This window comes from Mchenga conophoros, linkage group LG3, assembly GCF_057382185.1.
Source record: "Mchenga conophoros isolate Kocher_MC1m ecotype Shallow Benthic linkage group LG3, M_conophoros_male_GT1.1, whole genome shotgun sequence".
Classification (NCBI taxonomy): domain Eukaryota; kingdom Metazoa; phylum Chordata; class Actinopteri; order Cichliformes; family Cichlidae; genus Mchenga; species Mchenga conophoros.
In genome coordinates, this window is record NC_140528.1 from 82,352,620 (window position 1) to 82,366,228 (window position 13,609).

The window sequence follows — 13,609 nt, forward strand, 5'->3', positions numbered from 1 at the left end:
CCCTGTGCGCCTTGCTGTGGCCATGTACAACACACCAGGCCCTGTGCTGGTTCCTGAGGCCATCTTCAACAATCCAGGGCCTGTGCTGTTGGATAAATGCCAAACTGAGCCTTTGGGTTAGGGTATTATGCAAACATGCAGGTATGGTTATAGCATTGTCTTCGTAACTTCAGGTACTTGCCACCTAATCACTTGAATCCATAAATTGAGACATTGTGCTGGAGCCAGCAGCTTACGGCCATACCACCCTGAGCACGCCCGACCTCGTCTGATCTCGGAAGCTAAGCAGGGCTGGGCTTGGTTAGTACTTGGATGGGAGACTGCCTGGTAATACCTGGTGCTGTAAGCCTTTGATTTTCATGTCATTGAACCGCTTTTGATCCAGAGAAGGGGTGTATTAAAAGACCAAAAGCAGCTGCCCATTAATGAGGGCACATTAACGACATTGCTTTTGGCTCTTTTCCAATGTCTTGTGCTGCTAGCTGATGCAACCTACACCACACAAGGGCCTGAGGGACCGGCTGGGGCCACTTACACCACATCAGGGCCTGTGGCTCTGGCTGAGGCCACTTTCACCACACCAGGGCCTGTGGCTGCTGGCTGAGGCCACCTACACCACACCAGGGCATTAGTTGCTATTGAGGCCAATTACACCACACCAGGGTCTGTGGCTCTTGCTCAGGCCACTTACACCACACCAGGGCATGTGGCTCTTGCTCAGGCCACTTACACCACACCAGGGCCTGTGGCTGCTGGCTGAGGCCACCTACACCACACCAGGGCATTAGTTGCTATTGAGGCCAATTACACCACACCAGGGTCTGTGGCTCTTGCTCAGGCCACTTACACCACACCAGGGCCTGTGGCTCTTGCTCAGGCCACTTACACCACACCAGGGCCTGTGGCTGCTGGCTGAGGCCACCTACACCACACCAGGGCCTGTGGCTGCTGGCTGAGGCGACTTACACCACACCAGGGCCCTTTTGCTGCTGGCTGAGGCCACTTACACCACACCAGTGCCTGTGGCTTCTGTCTGAGGCGACTTACACCACACCAGGGCCTGTGGCTGCTGGCTGAGGCCACTTACACCACACCAGGGCCTGTGGCACTGGCTGAGGCCACTTACACCACACCAGGGCCTGTGGCTGCTGGCTGAGGCCACTTACACCACACCAGGGCCTGTGGCTGCTGGCTGAGGCCACTTACACCACACCAGGGCCTGTGGCTGCTGGCTGAGGCCACCTACACCACACCAGGGCCTGTGGCTGCTGGCTGAGGCGACTTACACCACACCAGGGCCCTTTTGCTGCTGGCTGAGGCCACTTACACCACACCAGTGCCTGTGGCTTCTGGCTGAGGCGACTTACACCACACCAGGGCCTGTGGCTGCTGGCTGATGCCACCTACACCACACCAGGGCCTGAGTGACCGGCTGGGGCCACTTACACCACATCAGGGCCTGTGGCTGCTGGCTGAGGCCAGTTACACCACACCAGAGCCTGTGGCTGCTGGCTGAAGCCACTTACACCACACCAGGGCCTTAGTTGCTATTGAGGCCACTTACACCACACCAGGGCCTGTGGCTGCTGGCTGAGGCCACCTACACCACACCAGGGCCCTTTTGCTGCTGGCTGAGGCCACTTACACCACACCAGTGCCTGTGGATTCTGGCTGAGGCCACTTACACCACACCAGGGCCTGTGGCTGCTGGCTGAGGCCACTTACACCACACCAGGGCCTGTGGCTCTTGCTCAGGCCACTCACATCACACCAGGCCCTGCGCTTCTGGCCGAGGCCATCTTCACCAAACCAGGCCCTGTGGTTCTTGCTCAGGCCACTTACACCACACCAGGGCCTTATTTGCTATTGAGGCCACTTACACCACACCAGGGCCTGTGGCACTTGCTCAGGCCACTTACACCACACCAGGGCCTGTGGCACTTGCTCAGGCCACTTACACCACACCAGGGCCTGTGGCTGCTGGCTGAGGCCACCTACACCACACCAGGGCATTAGTTGCTATTGAGGCCAATTACACCACACCAGGGTCTGTGGCTCTTGCTCAGGCCACTTACACCACACCAGGGCCTGTGGCTCTTGCTCAGGCCACTTACACCACACCAGGGCCTGTGGCTGCTGGCTGAGGCCACCTACACCACACCAGGGCCTGTGGCTGCTGGCTGAGGCGACTTACACCACACCAGGGCCCTTTTGCTGCTGGCTGAGGCCACTTACACCACACCAGGGCCTGTGGCTGCTGGCTGAGGCCACCTACACCACACCAGGGCCTGTGGCTGCTGGCTGAGGCGACTTACACCACACCAGGGCCCTTTTGCTGCTGGCTGAGGCCACTTACACCACACCAGTGCCTGTGGCTTCTGGCTGAGGCGACTTACACCACACCAGGGCCTGTGGCTGCTGGCTGATGCCACCTACACCACACCAGGGCCTGAGTGACCGGCTGGGGCCACTTACACCACATCAGGGCCTGTGGCTGCTGGCTGAGGCCAGTTACACCACACCAGAGCCTGTGGCTGCTGGCTGAAGCCACTTACACCACACCAGGGCCTTAGTTGCTATTGAGGCCACTTACACCACACCAGGGCCTGTGGCTGCTGGCTGAGGCCACCTACACCACACCAGGGCCCTTTTGCTGCTGGCTGAGGCCACTTACACCACACCAGTGCCTGTGGCTTCTGGCTGAGGCCACTTACACCACACCAGGGCCTGTGGCTGCTGGCTGAGGCCACTTACACCACACCAGGGCCTGTGGCTCTTGCTCAGGCCACTCACATCACACCAGGCCCTGCGCTTCTGGCCGAGGCCATCTTCACCAAACCAGGCCCTGTGGTTCTTGCTCAGGCCACTTACACCACACCAGGGCCTTATTTGCTATTGAGGCCACTTACACCACACCAGGGCCTGTGGCACTTGCTCAGGCCACTTACACCACACCAGGGCCTGTGGCACTTGCTCAGGCCACTTACACCACACCAGGGCCTGTGGCTGCTGGCTGAGGCCACTTACACCACAACAGGGCCTGTGGCTCTTGCTCAGGCCACTTACACCACACCAGGGCCTGTGGCTGCTGGCTGAGGCCACTTACACCACACCAGGGCCTGTGGCTGCTGGCTGAGGCCACCTACACCACACCAGGGCCTGTGGCTGCTGGCTGAGGCCACCTACACCACACCAGGGCCTGTGGCTGCTGGCTGAGGCCACTTACACCACACCAGTGCCTGTGGCTTCTGGCTGAGGCGACTTACACCACACCAGGGCCTGTGGCTGCTGGCTGAGGCCACTTACACCACACCAAGGCCTGTGGCTGCTGGCTGAGGCCACTTACACCACACCAGGGCCCTTTTGCTGCTGGCTGAGGCCACTTACACCACACCAGTGCCTGTGGCTTCTGGCTGAGGCCACTTACACCACACCAGGGCCTGTGGCTGCTGGCTGAGGCCACTTACACCACACCAGGGCCTGTGGCTTCTGGCTTAGGCCACCTACACCACACCAGGGCCTTAGTTGCTATTGAGGCCAATTACACCACACCATGTTCTGTGGCTCTTGCTCAGGCCACTTACACCACACCAGGGTCTGTGGCACTGGCTGAGGCCACTTACACCACACCAGGGCCTGTGGCTGCTGGCTGAGGCCACTTACACCACACAAGGGCTTGTGGCTGCTGGCTGAGGCCACCTACACCACACCAGGGCCTGTGGCTGCTGGCTGAGGCCACCTACACCACACCAGGGCCTGTGGCTCTTGCTCAGGCCACTTACACCACACCAGGGCCTGTGGCTCTTGCTCAGGCCACTTACACCACACCACGGCCTGTGGCTGCTGGCTGAGGCCACTTACACCACACCAGGGCCTGTGGCTGCTGGCTGAGGCCACCTACACCACACCAGGCCCTGTGGCGGCTGGCTGAGGCCACCTACACCACACCAGGGCCTGTGGCTGCTGGCTGAGGCCACTTACACCACACCAGTGCCTGTGGCTTCTGGCTGAGGCGACTTACACCACACCAGGGCCTGTGGCTGCTGGCTGAGGCCACTTACACCACACCAAGGCCTGTGGCTCTTGCTCAGGCCACTCACATCACACCAGGCCCTGCGCTTCTGGCCGAGGCCATCTTCACCAAACCAGGCCCTGTGCTCCTTGCTGTGGCCATGTACAACACACCAGGCCCTGTGCTGGTTCCTGAGGCCATCTTCAACAATCCAGGGCCTGTGCTGTTGGATAAATGCCAAACTGAGCCTTTGGGTTAGGGTATTATGCAAACATGCAGGTATGGTTATAGCATTGTCTTCGTAACTTCAGGTACTTGCCACCTAATCACTTGAATCCATAAATTGAGACATTGTGCTGGAGCCAGCAGCTTACGGCCATACCACCCTGAGCACGCCCGACCTCGTCTGATCTCGGAAGCTAAGCAGGGCTGGGCTTGGTTAGTACTTGGATGGGAGACTGCCTGGGAATACCTGGTGCTGTAAGCCTTTGATTTTCATGTCATTGAACCGCTTTTGATCCAGAGAAGGGGTGTATTAAAAGACCAGAAGCAGCTGCCCATTAATGAGGGCACATTAACGACATTGCTTTTGGCTCTTTTCCAATGTCTTGTGCTGCTAGCTGATGCAACCTACACCACACAAGGGCCTGAGGGACCGGCTGGGGCCACTTACACCACATCAGGGCCTGTGGCTCTGGCTGAGGCCACTTTCACCACACCAGGGCCTGTGGCTGCTGGCTGAGGCCACCTACACCACACCAGGGCATTAGTTGCTATTGAGGCCAATTACACCACACCAGGGTCTGTGGCTCTTGCTCAGGCCACTTACACCACACCAGGGCCTGTGGCTCTTGCTCAGGCCACTTACACCACACCAGGGCCTGTGGCTGCTGGCTGAGGCCACCTACACCACACCAGGGCATTAGTTGCTATTGAGGCCAATTACACCACACCAGGGTCTGTGGCTCTTGCTCAGGCCACTTACACCACACCAGGGCCTGTGGCTCTTGCTCAGGCCACTTACACCACACCAGGGCCTGTGGCTGCTGGCTGAGGCCACCTACACCACACCAGGGCCTGTGGCTGCTGGCTGAGGCGACTTACACCACACCAGGGCCCTTTTGCTGCTGGCTGAGGCCACTTACACCACACCAGGGCCTGTGGCTGCTGGCTGAGGCCACCTACACCACACCAGGGCCTGTGGCTGCTGGCTGAGGCGACTTACACCACACCAGGGCCCTTTTGCTGCTGGCTGAGGCCACTTACACCACACCAGTGCCTGTGTCTTCTGGCTGAGGCGACTTACACCACACCAGGGCCTGTGGCTGCTGGCTGATGCCACCTACACCACACCAGGGCCTGAGTGACCGGCTGGGGCCACTTACACCACATCAGGGCCTGTGGCTGCTGGCTGAGGCCAGTTACACCACACCAGAGCCTGTGGCTGCTGGCTGAAGCCACTTACACCACACCAGGGCCTTAGTTGCTATTGAGGCCACTTACACCACACCAGGGCCTGTGGCTGCTGGCTGAGGCCACCTACACCACACCAGGGCCCTTTTGCTGCTGGCTGAGGCCACTTACACCACACCAGTGCCTGTGGCTTCTGGCTGAGGCCACTTACACCACACCAGGGCCTGTGGCTGCTGGCTGAGGCCACTTACACCACACCAGGGCCTGTGGCTCTTGCTCAGGCCACTCACATCACACCAGGCCCTGCGCTTCTGGCCGAGGCCATCTTCACCAAACCAGGCCCTGTGGTTCTTGCTCAGGCCACTTACACCACACCAGGGCCTTATTTGCTATTGAGGCCACTTACACCACACCAGGGCCTGTGGCACTTGCTCAGGCCACTTACACCACACCAGGGCCTGTGGCACTTGCTCAGGCCACTTACACCACACCAGGGCCTGTGGCTGCTGGCTGAGGCCACCTACACCACACCAGGGCATTAGTTGCTATTGAGGCCAATTACACCACACCAGGGTCTGTGGCTCTTGCTCAGGCCACTTACACCACACCAGGGCCTGTGGCTCTTGCTCAGGCCACTTACACCACACCAGGGCCTGTGGCTGCTGGCTGAGGCCACCTACACCACACCAGGGCCTGTGGCTGCTGGCTGAGGCGACTTACACCACACCAGGGCCCTTTTGCTGCTGGCTGAGGCCACTTACACCACACCAGGGCCTGTGGCTGCTGGCTGAGGCCACCTACACCACACCAGGGCCTGTGGCTGCTGGCTGAGGCGACTTACACCACACCAGGGCCCTTTTGCTGCTGGCTGAGGCCACTTACACCACACCAGTGCCTGTGGCTTCTGGCTGAGGCGACTTACACCACACCAGGGCCTGTGGCTGCTGGCTGATGCCACCTACACCACACCAGGGCCTGAGTGACCGGCTGGGGCCACTTACACCACATCAGGGCCTGTGGCTGCTGGCTGAGGCCAGTTACACCACACCAGAGCCTGTGGCTGCTGGCTGAAGCCACTTACACCACACCAGGGCCTTAGTTGCTATTGAGGCCACTTACACCACACCAGGGCCTGTGGCTGCTGGCTGAGGCCACCTACACCACACCAGGGCCCTTTTGCTGCTGGCTGAGGCCACTTACACCACACCAGTGCCTGTGGCTTCTGGCTGAGGCCACTTACACCACACCAGGGCCTGTGGCTGCTGGCTGAGGCCACTTACACCACACCAGGGCCTGTGGCTCTTGCTCAGGCCACTCACATCACACCAGGCCCTGCGCTTCTGGCCGAGGCCATCTTCACCAAACCAGGCCCTGTGGTTCTTGCTCAGGCCACTTACACCACACCAGGGCCTTATTTGCTATTGAGGCCACTTACACCACACCAGGGCCTGTGGCACTTGCTCAGGCCACTTACACCACACCAGGGCCTGTGGCACTTGCTCAGGCCACTTACACCACACCAGGGCCTGTGGCTGCTGGCTGAGGCCACTTACACCACAACAGGGCCTGTGGCTCTTGCTCAGGCCACTTACACCACACCAGGGCCTGTGGCTGCTGGCTGAGGCCACTTACACCACACCAGGGCCTGTGGCTGCTGGCTGAGGCCACCTACACCACACCAGGGCCTGTGGCTGCTGGCTGAGGCCACCTACACCACACCAGGGCCTGTGGCTGCTGGCTGAGGCCACTTACACCACACCAGTGCCTGTGGCTTCTGGCTGAGGCGACTTACACCACACCAGGGCCTGTGGCTGCTGGCTGAGGCCACTTACACCACACCAAGGCCTGTGGCTGCTGGCTGAGGCCACTTACACCACACCAGGGCCCTTTTGCTGCTGGCTGAGGCCACTTACACCACACCAGTGCCTGTGGCTTCTGGCTGAGGCCACTTACACCACACCAGGGCCTGTGGCTGCTGGCTGAGGCCACTTACACCACACCAGGGCCTGTGGCTTCTGGCTTAGGCCACCTACACCACACCAGGGCCTTAGTTGCTATTGAGGCCAATTACACCACACCATGGTCTGTGGCTCTTGCTCAGGCCACTTACACCACACCAGGGCCTGTGGCACTGGCTGAGGCCACTTACACCACACCAGGGCCTGTGGCTGCTGGCTGAGGCCACTTACACCACACAAGGGCTTGTGGCTGCTGGCTGAGGCCACCTACACCACACCAGGGCCTGTGGGTTTCGGCTGTGGCGACTTACACCAAACCAGGGCCTGTGGCTGCTGGCTGAGGCCACTTACACCACACCAGGGCCTGTGGCTCTTGCTCAGGCCACTCACATCACACCAGGCCCTGCGCTTCTGGCCGAGGCCATCTTCACCAAACCAGGCCCTGTGCTGCTAGCTGTGGCCATGTACAACACACCAGGCCCTGTGCTGGTTCCTGAGGCCATCTTCAACAATCCAGGGCCTGTGCTGTTGGATAAATGCTAAACTGAGCCTTTGGGTTAGGGTATTATGCAAACATGAAGGTAGGGTTATAGGATTGTCTTCGTAACTTCAGGTACTTGCCACCTAATCACCTGAATCCATAAATTGAGACATTGTGCTGGGGCCAGCAGCTTACGGCCATACCACCCTGAGCACGCCCGACCTCGTCTGATCTCGGAAGCTGAGCAGGGCTGTGCTTGGTTAGTACTTGGATGGGAGACTGCCTGGGAATACCTAGTGCTGTAAGCCTTTCATTTTCATGTCATTGAACCGCTTTTGATCCAGAGAAGGGGTGTATTAAAAGACCAAAAGCAGCTGCCCATTAATGAGGGCACATTAACGACATTGCTTTTGGCTGTTTTCCAATGTCTTGTGCTGCTAGCTGATGCCACCTACACCACACCAGGGCCTGAGTGAACGGCTGGGGCCACTTACACCACATAAGGGCCTGTGGCTCTGGCTGAGGCCACTTACACCACACCAGGGCCTGTGGCTGCTGGCTGAGGCCACTTACACCACACCAGGGCCTGTGGCTGCTGGCTGAGGCCACTTACACCACACCAGGGCCTTAGTTGCTATTGAGGCCAATTACACCACACCATGGTCTGTGGCTCTTGCTCAGGCCACTTACACCACACCAGGGCCTGTGGCACTGGCTGAGGCCACTTACACCACACCAGGGCCTGTGGCTGCTGGCTGAGGCCACTTACACCACACAAGGGCTTGTGGCTGCTGGCTGAGGCCACCTACACCACACCAGGGCCTGTGGCTGCTGGCTGAGGCCACCTACACCACACCAGGGCCTGTGGCTCTTGCTCAGGCCACTTACACCACACCAGGGCCTGTGGCTCTTGCTCAGGCCACTTACACCACACCAGGGCCTGTGGCTGCTGGCTGAGGCCACCTACACCACACCAGGGCCTGTGGCTGCTGGCTGAGGCGACTTACACCACACCAGGGCCCTTTTACTGCTGGCTGAGGCCACTTACACCACACCAGTGCCTGTGGCTTCTGTCTGAGGCGACTTACACCACACCAGGGCCTGTGGCTGCTGGCTGAGGCCAATTACACCACACCAGGGTCTGTGGCTCTTGCTCAGGCCACTTACACCACACCAGGGCCTGTGGCACTGGCTGAGGCCACTTACACCACACCAGGGCCTGTGGCTGCTGGCTGAGGCCACTTACACCACACCAGGGCCTGTGGCTGCTGGCTGAGGCCACCTACACCACACCAGGGCCTGTGGCTGCTGGCTGAGGCGACTTACACCACACCAGGGCCCTTTTGCTGCTGGCTGAGGCCACTTACACCACACCAGTGCCTGTGGCTTCTGGCTGAGGCGACTTACACCACACCAGGGCCTGTGGCTGCTGGCTGATGCCACCTACACCACACCAGGGCCTGAGTGACCGGCTGGGGCCACTTACACCACATCAGGGCCTGTGGCTGCTGGCTGAGGCCAGTTACACCACACCAGAGCCTGTGGCTGCTGGCTGAAGCCACTTACACCACACCAGGGCCTTAGTTGCTATTGAGGCCACTTACACCACACCAGGGCCTGTGGCTGCTGGCTGAGGCCACCTACACCACACCAGGGCCCTTTTGCTGCTGGCTGAGGCCACTTACACCACACCAGTGCCTGTGGCTTCTGGCTGAGGCCACTTACACCACACCAGGGCCTGTGGCTGCTGGCTGAGGCCACTTACACCACACCAGGGCCTGTGGCTCTTGCTCAGGCCACTCACATCACACCAGGCCCTGCGCTTCTGGCCGAGGCCATCTTCACCAAACCAGGCCCTGTGGTTCTTGCTCAGGCCACTTACACCACACCAGGGCCTTATTTGCTATTGAGGCCACTTACACCACACCAGGGCCTGTGGCACTTGCTCAGGCCACTTACACCACACCAGGGCCTGTGGCACTTGCTCAGGCCACTTACACCACACCAGGGCCTGTGGCTGCTGGCTGAGGCCACTTACACCACAACAGGGCCTGTGGCTCTTGCTCAGGCCACTCATATCACACCAGGCCCTGTGCTTCTGGCTGAGGCCACTTAGACCACACCAGGGCCTGTGGCTGCTGGCTGAGGCCACTTACACCACACCAGGGCCTGTGGCTGCTGGCTGAGGCCATCTACACCACACCAGGGCCTGTGGCTGCTGGCTGAGGCGACTTACACCACACCAGGGCCCTTTTGCTGCTGGCTGAGGCCACTTACACCACACCAGTGCCTGTGGCTTCTGGCTGAGGCGACTTACACCACACAAGGGCCTGAGGGACCGGCTGGGGCCACTTACACCACATCAGGGCCTGTGGCTCTGGCTGAGGCCACTTTCACCACACCAGGGCCTGTGGCTGCTGGCTGAGGCCACCTACACCACACCAGGGCATTAGTTGCTATTGAGGCCAATTACACCACACCAGGGTCTGTGGCTCTTGCTCAGGCCACTTACACCACACCAGGGCCTGTGGCTCTTGCTCAGGCCACTTACACCACACCAGGGCCTGTGGCTGCTGGCTGAGGCCACCTACACCACACCAGGGCATTAGTTGCTATTGAGGCCAATTACACCACACCAGGGTCTGTGGCTCTTGCTCAGGCCACTTACACCACACCAGGGCCTGTGGCTCTTGCTCAGGCCACTTACACCACACCAGGGCCTGTGGCTGCTGGCTGAGGCCACCTACACCACACCAGGGCCTGTGGCTGCTGGCTGAGGCGACTTACACCACACCAGGGCCCTTTTGCTGCTGGCTGAGGCCACTTACACCACACCAGTGCCTGTGGCTTCTGTCTGAGGCGACTTACACCACACCAGGGCCTGTGGCTGCTGGCTGAGGCCAATTACACCACACCAGGGTCTGTGGCTCTTGCTCAGGCCACTTACACCACACCAGGGCCTGTGGCACTGGCTGAGGCCACTTACACCACACCAGGGCCTGTGGCTGCTGGCTGAGGCCACTTACACCACACCAGGGCCTGTGGCTGCTGGCTGAGGCCACTTACACCACACCAGGGCCTGTGGCTGCTGGCTGAGGCCACCTACACCACACCAGGGCCTGTGGCTGCTGGCTGAGGCCACTTACACCACACCAGGGCCCTTTTGCTGCTGGCTGAGGCGACTTACACCACACCAGGGCCTGTGGCTGCTGGCTGATGCCACCTACACCACACCAGGGCCTGAGTGACCGGCTGGGGCCACTTACACCACATCAGGGCCTGTGGCTGCTGGCTGAGGCCAGTTACACCACACCAGAGCCTGTGGCTGCTGGCTGAAGCCACTTACACCACACCAGGGCCTTAGTTGCTATTGAGGCCACTTACACCACACCAGGGCCTGTGGCTGCTGGCTGAGGCCACCTACACCACACCAGGGCCCTTTTGCTGCTGGCTGAGGCCACTTACACCACACCAGTGCCTGTGGCTTCTGGCTGAGGCCACTTACACCACACCAGGGCCTGTGGCTGCTGGCTGAGGCCACTTACACCACACCAGGGCCTGTGGCTCTTGCTCAGGCCACTCACATCACACCAGGCCCTGCGCTTCTGGCCGAGGCCATCTTCACCAAACCAGGCCCTGTGGTTCTTGCTCAGGCCACTTACACCACACCAGGGCCTTATTTGCTATTGAGGCCACTTACACCACACCAGGGCCTGTGGCACTTGCTCAGGCCACTTACACCACACCAGGGCCTGTGGCACTTGCTCAGGCCACTTACACCACACCAGGGCCTGTGGCTGCTGGCTGAGGCCACTTACACCACACCAGGGCCTGTGGCTCTTGCTCAGGCCACTTACACCACACCAGGGCCTGTGGCTGCTGGCTGAGGCCACTTACACCACACCAGGGCCTGTGGCTGCTGGCTGAGGCCACCTACACCACACCAGGGCCTGTGGCTGCTGGCTGAGGCCACCTACACCACACCAGGGCCTGTGGCTGCTGGCTGAGGCCACTTACACCACACCAGTGCCTGTGGCTTCTGGCTGAGGCGACTTACACCACACCAGGGCCTGTGGCTGCTGGCTGAGGCCACTTACACCACACCAAGGCCTGTGGCTCTTGCTCAGGCCACTCACATCACACCAGGCCCTGCGCTTCTGGCCGAGGCCATCTTCACCAAACCAGGCCCTGTGCTCCTTGCTGTGGCCATGTACAACACACCAGGCCCTGTGCTGGTTCCTGAGGCCATCTTCAACAATCCAGGGCCTGTGCTGTTGGATAAATGCCAAACTGAGCCTTTGGGTTAGGGTATTATGCAAACATGCAGGTATGGTTATAGCATTGTCTTCGTAACTTCAGGTACTTGCCACCTAATCACTTGAATCCATAAATTGAGACATTGTGCTGGAGCCAGCAGCTTACGGCCATACCACCCTGAGCACGCCCGACCTCGTCTGATCTCGGAAGCTAAGCAGGGCTGGGCTTGGTTAGTACTTGGATGGGAGACTGCCTGGGAATACCTGGTGCTGTAAACCTTTCATGTCATTGAACCGCTTTTGATCCAGAGAAGGGGTGTATTAAAAGACCAAAAGCAGCTGCCCATTAATGAGGGCACATTAACGACACTGCTTTTGGCTCTTTTCCAATGTCTTGTGCTGCTAGCTGATGCAACCTACACCACACAAGGGCCTGAGTGACCGGCTGGGGCCACTTACACCACATCAGGGCCTGTGGCTCTGGCTGAGGCCACTTTCACCACACCAGGGCCTGTGGCTGCTGGCTGAGGCCACCTACACCACACCAGGGCATTAGTTGCTATTGAGGCCAATTACACCACACCAGGGTCTGTGGCTCTTGCTCAGGCCACTTACACCACACCAGGGCCTGTGGCTGCTGGCTGAGGCCACTTACACCACACCAGGGCCTGTGGCTGCTGGCTGAGGCCACCTACACCACACCAGGGCCTGTGGCTGCTGGCTGAGGCCACTTACACCACACCAGGGCCTGTGGCTCTTGCTCAGGCCACTCACATCACACCAGGCCCTGCGCTTCTGGCCGAGGCCATCTTCACCAAACCAGGCCCTGTGGTTCTTGCTCAGGCCACTTACACCACACCAGGGCCTTATTTGCTATTGAGGCCACTTACACCACACCAGGGCCTGTGGCACTTGCTCAGGCCACTTACACCACACCAGGGCCTGTGGCACTTGCTCAGGCCACTTACACCACACCAGGGCCTGTGGCTGCTGGCTGAGGCCACTTACACCACAACAGGGCCTGTGGCTCTTGCTCAGGCCACTTACACCACACCAGGGCCTGTGGCTGCTGGCTGAGGCCACTTACACCACACCAGGGCCTGTGGCTGCTGGCTGAGGCCACCTACACCACACCAGGGCCTGTGGCTGGTGGCTGAGGCCACTTACACCACACCAGTGCCTGTGGCTTCTGGCTGAGGCGACTTACACCACACCAGGGCCTGTGGCTGCTGGCTGAGGCCACTTACACCACACCAAGGCCTGTGGCTGCTGGCTGAGGCCACTTACACCACACCAGGGCCCTTTTGCTGCTGGCTGAGGCCACTTACACCACACCAGTGCCTGTGGCTTCTGGCTGAGGCCACTTACACCACACCAGGGCCTGTGGCTGCTGGCTGAGGCCACTTACACCACACCAGGGCCTGTGGCTTCTGGCTTAGGCCACCTACACCACACCAGGGCCTTAGTTGCTATTGAGGCCAATTACACC

General features: G+C 60.1%; 2 non-coding genes and 2 pseudogenes across 2 annotated transcripts; all 4 read left to right on the forward strand.

Annotated features, from left to right (window-relative positions):
- Positions 1-230: 230 nt before the first annotated feature.
- LOC146581041 (5S ribosomal RNA) lies at positions 231-349 on the forward strand (annotated as a pseudogene).
- Positions 350-4,380: 4,031 nt separating this feature from the next.
- LOC146581042 (5S ribosomal RNA) lies at positions 4,381-4,499 on the forward strand. Its single transcript, XR_014891819.1, has one exon. It is a non-coding gene; the product is annotated as a 5S ribosomal RNA (ribosomal RNA).
- A 3,554-nt stretch (positions 4,500-8,053) lies between these two features.
- On the forward strand, positions 8,054-8,172 carry LOC146581043 (5S ribosomal RNA; annotated as a pseudogene).
- A 4,108-nt stretch (positions 8,173-12,280) lies between these two features.
- Positions 12,281-12,399, forward strand: LOC146581044 (5S ribosomal RNA). The gene has a single exon (XR_014892055.1). It is a non-coding gene; the product is annotated as a 5S ribosomal RNA (ribosomal RNA).
- Positions 12,400-13,609: the final 1,210 nt, after the last annotated feature.